Source organism: Festucalex cinctus, chromosome 1 (assembly GCF_051991245.1).
Source record: "Festucalex cinctus isolate MCC-2025b chromosome 1, RoL_Fcin_1.0, whole genome shotgun sequence".
In the NCBI taxonomy this organism is placed as follows: Eukaryota; Metazoa; Chordata; class Actinopteri; order Syngnathiformes; family Syngnathidae; genus Festucalex; species Festucalex cinctus.
In genome coordinates, this window is record NC_135411.1 from 30,685,515 (window position 1) to 30,694,623 (window position 9,109).

Consider the following 9,109-nt stretch of genomic DNA (forward strand, 5'->3'; position numbering starts at 1 on the left):
GAAATAGCCACGCCAAAAGACAGCCCTTTGGTCACGTGATCCCTCAAAAACACTGTTGGTGCTTACACGAAATACAAGAGATACGAGTGATCCAACTTACAAGTTTTGATTTGCGAAGGCAAACCCAAAATCAGAGCACTGTATGGTGCAGTGACTCAACTCACTTCACAACAAGTAAGTACAATATACTAACTATTCTTCCAAAAAGAGGCTTCTATCTGTTTATTGCTACTCCAAGTTGAAGTTTACTGTCAAACTACACTAAACAATTGATGTTGTGCATCTAAAAATATACATAACCTCAGCTACCTTAGTGCTAAAATAAGGGGAAACTCCATAGGCATGGGATAACAATTAGCATATGTGGCGGTTATATTCTACCTTACAGGCATAACATTGTCACCATCATTTCGCAACAATATTAAGAATATTGAAATCTATGTCAACACAGTGGTTTCATTGAAACAACTGATTACTTGCCTTTGTGGAAATTAGTTGTTAGGATGAGTTGGCATGCTTTCCAAATTCATTTGTTTTTGGGGAAATATTACAGTTTGTTGTTGCTTGACTTATAATAAGATGGGCTCGCGGGATCCGTGCTCTCGGGAGGCTTCAACCAAGCATGAAAATGTCTCATCAGTGCACCTCGGTTGATGGGGATTTTATTCATGGAGATGACCCTGATCTTGGCCAAGACCTTGGATTTTTTTTTTTTACCAGTTAAACATTGATGGCTTGCAGACAAAAAAAAAAAAAAGTTGTAAAACTCGATAAAAGTGCATTTGAATATTTCTGGAAGGTCAAAGTATAGTACTGATAAAATATTTTAACATGAATATTCCCACGAGATTACTTCACTAACCGATGAGATAAACATCAAATTGGAGGGGAAAAAAATAGAAGAATTAACTCTTTTACGGCCACACGTTATTAAAAAAACAACCCCCAATGACAGAGGATTTTGAGCATTTTAACTCATTTTTCGAAGCAAACAGAATATTGTGTTCTTTTGCTACATAAACAACATGGGTACCACATGAAAGATCGCATTCCATTCTTTCATTAGAAAAAAAGTATGTTTCTACCTTATTCGGTTCTTTAGTAATCACCATTTGAAAATAGGTCATTTGAGTGACATTGAGCGAAAATTGAAAAGAAAAGATACATTTTCTCCACAACAGTGACTTTGATACTAATATTTTTTGTTTAGTGAAGCTCTGTCAAATTAGGTTTAATGTTACAAAGGCTTTGATCATTCACGTCAGCCTTGAAAACGTTCTATTTCATCAGATTGCGTCATGTTTCGTTGTATTTCGCAGCTCTAGTTAGGGCCCGAGCAGCTTCCGCTGCCATCTGCTGGCCATATTAGTGGGTGTTTTTGATTTCACAACTCATTGACCCGGTTGCGCTGCACTTGGACATTGCACTGACCACTGATATATTTAAAAAATAAAAATAAAAAAAATAAAAAAAGTAGTTGACGTCACTTAACGTTTATGGCGGCATACATCGTGATTTTATTAAACGTTATTAAATGTTTTTGGCGGTCAAAGAGTTAAGCAAAAGCTTCTGTCTCCGTCACAACATCACAATACAGTGGACTTGAGATATGAATTTTAAGTTATATCGTTACCACACTTGTATCTCAGATCTTTTTTTTTCCATTGAAATGTATGGAAAGCACATTCATTGATCCATGGTTGCATGATTGCATCCAAACAGTGAACTTAATTTTACCTCAACTGCTTGAGGATTACACACAATGAATAAATAAATCCCGCTGAATTTAATGAGGTTGATTCACCGTCTTCTTTGGAATCATCATTGACGGCATGTTTACTGTTGGTATATAGAGGAAAAGGGGTTCTCGCTTTTGTCAGTAATGTTGGTAATGTTTTCATCTTAATGAATCATGTTTTGCTTATCATCTCTCCTGGCCTGAAGGTGGCCGTGCGGGTCCCGGACATTGTCCTCTTCTAGTGAATGGAGGCCTGTATTTTTTTTTTTCTTTTTTGACACAGCTGCTCAATGAGTGAAAATCCGTTGCGCCCATCTCATCCTCACACGCAATAAACTAGCTGTACCGCTCTTATTTCACGGTCCAGTTTATGTGCAGTATCACTCCCATCCAGTCTCGTCTCTGCTATAATGAGAGGCGGGAGCCTTGGCTTCAGGGACTCACATTATTGTGCCTATATTATAGTCCATTGGTGGCTTATGTTTATAATTGCACTGCCTGTCAAATTAAATTGAACACCAGTGCTTCTGACATTGACGGGGTAGGTGAACAGTAATCAGGTGCACGCCGAGAGGGCTTGTGATGATGCACAGATCATCTTTGCGCACAGACTCGGGCCCATCTCTGCAAGCACAACTCTTAAGATTGAAGGGCCGTGCCCGCAGCCACACTGCGCTTCATCTTCCAGACGCTGGAATGAATTATTAGCAGAGCTCCGGGAGCTCAATGAGTGCACAGAAAGGTGCAGCGTGTCCGCCAGGGTAGTCTCGTATCTGTCTGCCTCGCAGCGCCTCGTCACGTGATCTCCTCTGTCAGCTTTTTTCTTGGAAGCCAAGTAGCAGCTTGCTTTGCTCTGATTAGTACTCCCGGGCTCTGATGAATGTACCGCGGGGTCGTACCGGTTGATCTTTTAGATGCATGTGGCTCTTCATCAAGGTGATGGACTGTGGAGCACAAGAACATGAAAATTGATCATCAACAACTGCAGTGGTACCTCAAAATTGGAGTGTTCTGATGGTCGTACAATGAGAAATTGGACCAATATTGTCTGGAATATGACTCACACAAGTACTTGGAAGTCGATGTGTCGTCTTGGGTGACATTTCTTGAGGACACTTACTTCAGAATAAGGCCATGGGGTTTTAAATCTGAAAAGAAGAAAAGTGGAACATGAGAAGAGAAGACGTATGTACACAAGAGAATCATTTTAACCACAACTGCAGCTGTAACAAAGTGCTGTACATAAAAGACAATAAGTAAAATAATAACAAAACACTCATAAATGACAAAATAAAATATTCTTTTCCAATTAAAACATAAAAGAGCTCCCTTTACATTGGCATTTAGCATACAGGAGAGAATTGTTTTTGTGTGGAGCTGTTAGTAGATAAGAGAAAAAAGCAAGATGGAAGTCTCAAGTGACCTGCACAAGGGCCCCGAGATCAAAGGCTGCGTTCAGACTGCAGGCATATTTGATTCCAATTAGATTCCTCCTCAAATCCGATTTTTAGGGCTGACTCCACACTGTTTTTAGCACGTGTCCAAATGGGATCTGGCCCTGTTCTGACTAGGCCACATTATTGACCCAACTGCAGCAATGACATCGGAACAGAGGCGTTGCCCAGCACGTGTAGTTTTGACATCATATTATTGTGACTTTTTTTTTTTTTTTTTTACAGCTCTGCACTGCCCGACTGATTCCTCTCGCATGCGCATTTAGTGCTTGAGGACCATAAAATTGGATTTTGGCTGACAGTCTGAACAAGGCCAAAAGACTAGTCTGTGACTAGTATGCTGAAATTGTAATCAATCTCACCATCACAGCATGCATGATGTCACTCCGTTTGAATGTAAACAAACAACTGCAGTTTTAAGACATCCTTCCGTTCGTTCATTGGGCTGTATCGCACATACAGAAGGACTGGTTCAGTTCTCCCATTTAGTCCTCTTTCGCTTCACTTAACTTCAGCGAAGGTCATGGCAGTAGTAGCATCCACTCAACAAAATACGGTGACCAAACGGCTGCAATAGAGAAAATGGCCTAGTACAATGCAAAAAGGGTGCAAAGTGTCAAATAAATAAAGTAAGGGATCTGGGGATAAGACAGACCCGTCACCAGAGCCCAGGCTTAAGGGGGACACATGAAATACAAGGGTGGGCCCAATTATTATGAATACCCTACATACAGCATTAACTTGCCCCATATATTTGGATAAATTGACATAGCACTGCCGTGTATCTATCCATTGAATGGCGATCGCTGACAGTATTATCATAGACCGCATTTATAGTAGGCTACTTACACATATAGTAGACTACAGCGGCGTCGTGAGTACGTTGACTCCGCAGCCACCTTGGATGAGGCAAATTTAAGCTATTTGTAAAGATGCCTCATTCCGTTTCTCTTTGAAGATGTATCATCAAGCCACAACTCATTGGATTAATAAGGAACTAATACCTTTTGATTACTGCGATTGGCTGGCAACCAGTCAGGGTGTACCCCGCCTACTGCCCAAAGCTGGCTGAGATAGGCTCCAGCACCCGCACGACCCTTGTGAGGAATAAGTGGTCAAGAAGATGGATAGATGGATACCTTTGATTATATGATCCCATTCAAAGTCAATCTTACTAAGTATTTGCCGATGTAATGGCAAATACACATCCAATATGGCAGATGCGCTGACATATCGCTTCCAACAGGCCATCTGTTTGAACGGTGTCTGCAGCATAATTAAAAAGGAAAGCAAAATCCTACCTCATTTTAGATGCCCAAAAGATCCTGTGGTTTCTTTTTTCAAGTGGTTCTTTAGTTGCCGACACAAACGTAGTTTGTAATAGAGGTGTGCAAAATTTCCGATTCTTAGATTATTCACGATTCGGCCGTGGAACAATCGAGAACGATTCACAAAAGTCCAAATTCCGATTATATAAATATGCCAAGGGAACCGAAACTAAAAGTGGACCGGAGCGGAAAGTACGCGGAACTGAAACGCAGTAGCGCGCGCGGTCTTCGGGACGCTTAATGGGACGGACCGAGAGTACACATCCACAACTCACGCCTCGACATTCAAAACAACAACAAGCATGGCTGAGCTGACCAACCCACCTCTTCGTGAGATCAGACCTGCTCCGAAAAGGCAAACAACTTCAGGCGGAAGTATCAGCTAGCTGGCTGCAGTGCGTCGGTTAGCGTTCGACAGGGCGCCGCGCAGTGATACGAACGAACGAACAGAAAAGTAGTGGCTGGCGGTAATGGCGTCTGACTTTATTCAGAAAAGAGTATTGTGGTGGAAATGTATCACGCTTTTGAAAACAAATAGTTTTTAGAAGAAAAAGGCTTTATTTCCGAGACCCCAGCCAGCTTGCTGGACTATTTTCCTCTCGTCCAACGTCGAACATGAACGCGTGTAGTCAGTGCTGATCGCACACACGGGAGGTGAGGATCAAATTGAGATTCATGTTAAAAAAGCCGAACGATCCCTTTAATGTTTACACGTTCATGTTTACACAAGTTAAAAAGCAGAAAAGCACTTGAGGTTTTTTTTTTTTGTACCTCTGAGAAACTTTAATGTTTACATGTTCATCTTTACACAACTTAAAAAGCAGGAAAGCACTTTTTTTTTTTTAGGCATTTGTATTGAAGTAGTAGTTCACATTGTCTTTCATTTATATCTCAGTGCACTTTTGAGTGGATAAAAATAATATATTTTTGCTCAATGCTATGTTTTATTCTGTTGAAGACTGAATATACTTAAAAGCTGTTGTTACAGAATGAGGACTTGAGTATTTTATTTACTGTTTTGAACTGTTAACTTGATACTGAAATAGTAGTTTATTTAGGCCTGAGAGGACTTTTGTACTATTTTTGTAACTAATGTACGAAACATTAAAAGCACCAAAATACATTGTTTTTTTTCTGCTGCCTGGGGGGAAATCAATAATCGTTTTATAATCGAATCGTAGCCTCTGAATCGTAATCGCAATCGAATCGTGAGGTGCCCCAAGATTCCCACCTCTAGTTTGTAATATGTCCCTCCTCCCTTGTCTTGTGTGCCAGCGTCCTCAGAAAATTGTACAAAATGGACATGACTCTTGCATTGCACGCCAACATTGACGTATTTGTCGCGTATGCGTATAAGTCAGCGTAGGTATACCTAGCATTAATTTCAGTAAGGCTGGGGTGGCTGTTGCAGATAAACTGGCCATCAATCAAACAAAACCATACCACTTTCTTCATATTGTGACATCTTGCAAGAATGCCGCCAGAAAACATTGCTTGGGAATGTTACCCTTTTTATTTGTCTTGAACAAACGGCCACCATTGGCCCTAGCCGACGCCAAAAACAAAAACAATTCACCAGCGGCGAGCATTAGAAGCAATGAACAGAAGCAGCCAACACAAATGTAACATCCCTCCAACACCACAAGACCTGTATTGCGTTTACTGATACTCAGACACAAGAGTGCTAAACAGAATGAATGGTGAATTATAATTTAAAAAAGGAGAACCATTTACAGATCAGTGCCACAAATGGGCGGGCACAATCATCTTGGTGGGCGGGCACGGACCCCTTTGGCCCGCCCATGGTGACGGGTGTGGGATTAGATCGTCGATGTCCATGTAAATGAGTGAGTAGGACCAGCAAGTGATCATTGTGAGGCCAAAGAGACTGTAAACGCTGATACTAATGTCAGCCATGGTCACTAGCTTGTTAAAGTGTTTTGAAATCTTGGTGAGCTGGAGGTTGATCAGCCCCAGAATGGATTGTTGTTGGACTCAAGTGGAAAATTCGGATGTTTAGATGTGTAGGACAGTTTCCCTGAGAATAAGAATAATCTCAGTCCTCACCTTTTTAAAAAAAAAAAAAAAAAAAAAAAAAATTGCATTTAATTTTCCAGTTTTCTGTTATCCCCAGAATCCGTTTCCTCTCTCATCATAGAAAAAAAAAAAAACAGACAAAACTTTTGTGCGAATTTGTATTTTTGCAAATTTATTATTATTATTATTTTATTTGTATGAATTTTCTCTTTATTTTTCTGAAGCTGCTTTACTCGCCTAAAGGTATTTCATAAAATCAAGGTCGTCCTCGGTTTTACATTTTAAGTTAATTTCTATAGCGGCACCGACGGAACCCCAATTCATATTTAAGTTAGAACGTGTGATTTAAACTACTTGAATGCAGTAACAATGTCAATAAATAAATAAATAAACATTGACTCTTATGATAAATGTTGCCTTCTTGATTAATATACCGCCCATTGATTGCATGCGATTCTCCAGTGCCTTTCACAGATGTTTATTGCTCAGCAATACACCGTAGAACTAAAACTTTAGACATACATAACAAACATATTTACTACAAACATGGCATTGTGTTAGCATCTAAGCTAACGATAGAGAATTGAAATGCTACTGACCACTTTGGCCTGCTCAATCAACGGCAGTCTTCTTACACAAGTGAACATTGCAGTCATGAATGCTTTAACAGCTTCTTAAATCAATTTTATCCATTTGCTCAACTTTTCCAACGAAGAATGATGACAAAAAGCAACCAGCCTCGAAAGAAAGGAAAAGACGTGTCGCCCAATGGTTGTGGCTGTGTCATTTTACAGAAACGCTGTACGCCCGCAACTTCCGGTTTAACATGTCAAAATAAAAGCATCATACTGAAAAAGGAAATAAAGATGGCAGCATTTACAATTAAATTATTGCCACTCGGAACTTTCTGTTGGCACCACTCTGACAAGTTGGGTTAGCATTGAGGAAACATCCTGTCAGATATCAGGCCTTCAGAATAAAAAAAAAAAACCATGACAATATTTTACCATTATGTTAGATTTTGACCACACTTTATTCGGTCACACTCAAACTATTTTCTGCTTGCCCATGATTATGTGTAATAAGCTACCATTTGGCCCAAACAATATTTGCTAAAACTGAGTTTTCATACTGCGTTCTATTATACTGAAGGTCTGACTTTTGACAGGATGTGTTATGAAGATGTTGCCTGCGTGTTGTGGAACAGACTGCGAGGGTTACTATTTTGAGTCGTTAATAAAAACTTGCTACATTGTCTTGCCATCTGTTGAACCATTTATGCACAACTTAGGACGTGCTTGGATGAACACGTATCAATTCTAGACCATAAACTCAAACAATCAAATGGGAAACAGTAATTTAGCCACTAGTTTGTGGCATAAGTTTGAAACGGCGTATGTCGGCACCGTTGTGAACTGATGACCACGTATACGTTACTGTGGCCTTGGTTTACAACAGATTCCAACTGTCACACACAAGTTGTCGACATCTACTTCTTTTCTCGTAATGTGTGATCGCTTACACCTCACAGTTCTCCTGGGTTCAAAATGTGCAGGAAAAAGATGGCAAATGGAGAGTGATTTGAAAAATAAAACGTCATTAAGAGCATGGTCAATATCAGTGCATGAGTGAGTCAAATAGGATGAGCATTAAGCCCCTCTCATCTCCAGAGGAAGTGTCCTTTGAAACCGCCATACCAAAACACGTGACACGAACATTTGATTATGACCTTCCTGATTGCATGTTCTCTGTCACCTAAATCAAAATCACAAAAGCAGCCCATGAATCCAAAATGTCGCTAAATCAATCAGGTGCCTTCACGGCTCAAAGTACTTTTTTTTTTTTTTTTTTTTTTGACACTCACCAGAATGTAAAATGTGTCTGCATCCTGCGACCTTGTCTGATTTCAACGTTTCACCATCTGCTTTCTTTGCTTAATGCATTGGGAGAGTCATTTAAATCACTCTGCTATTGTCCCAAACTAAAGTAATCATTTTCCTCTCAATAAAATTTTTTTTTTAATTTCCCTCACTGCAGCTTCATGTATCCCCCTGATATCCCCGAAACAATTGCACATCATTCAACCAGGAGTCCTCGCTGTCTAATTAACCACTGACTTTACACTCCATTGATTTGCATTTGTGGCTATTCCAATTATACAATACGCTGCATTTTAAGCACTTACAGGACTGATTGAAATTCAAGTCATTGGCTGAAGTTCGGCAGCAGTTTGGGGAGTACACGACTGAATGTTAACAACACGATGGTTCTCATTCACCAACCCTTTGTGCCATTGTGCATCTCTTATGATGTATGTGTTTTTACAGGGTCCTTATGTCACTCGACTAGAGGTGAGAAAAATCCGGGCTTTGTCCTTTTTCGATGCATGCTTGTACTCGCTGTCATTAACACTGGCGCCTTGCCGGATATGCATCTTGGGGAGAAAGCAAACCACCCAAATATCTCTCCTGCATATTGTCTGTGCTTACAAGATACAAGGTGGAGATTAGGATCTCTGGTTAGCCTTTGCAGGAACTTGACAAGGACAGCTC

At 40.2% G+C, this 9,109-nt stretch overlaps 1 long non-coding RNA gene across 1 annotated transcript; it reads right to left on the reverse strand.

Annotated features, from left to right (window-relative positions):
- Window positions 1-1,507: 1,507 nt before the first annotated feature.
- On the reverse strand, window positions 1,508-7,321 carry LOC144022963 (uncharacterized). The gene is made up of 3 exons (XR_013284465.1): window positions 7,157-7,321; window positions 2,803-2,886; window positions 1,508-2,682 (listed from the first exon to the last, which is right to left on the reverse strand). It is a non-coding gene; the product is annotated as an uncharacterized LOC144022963 (long non-coding RNA).
- Between the last annotated feature and the right edge of the window lie 1,788 nt (window positions 7,322-9,109).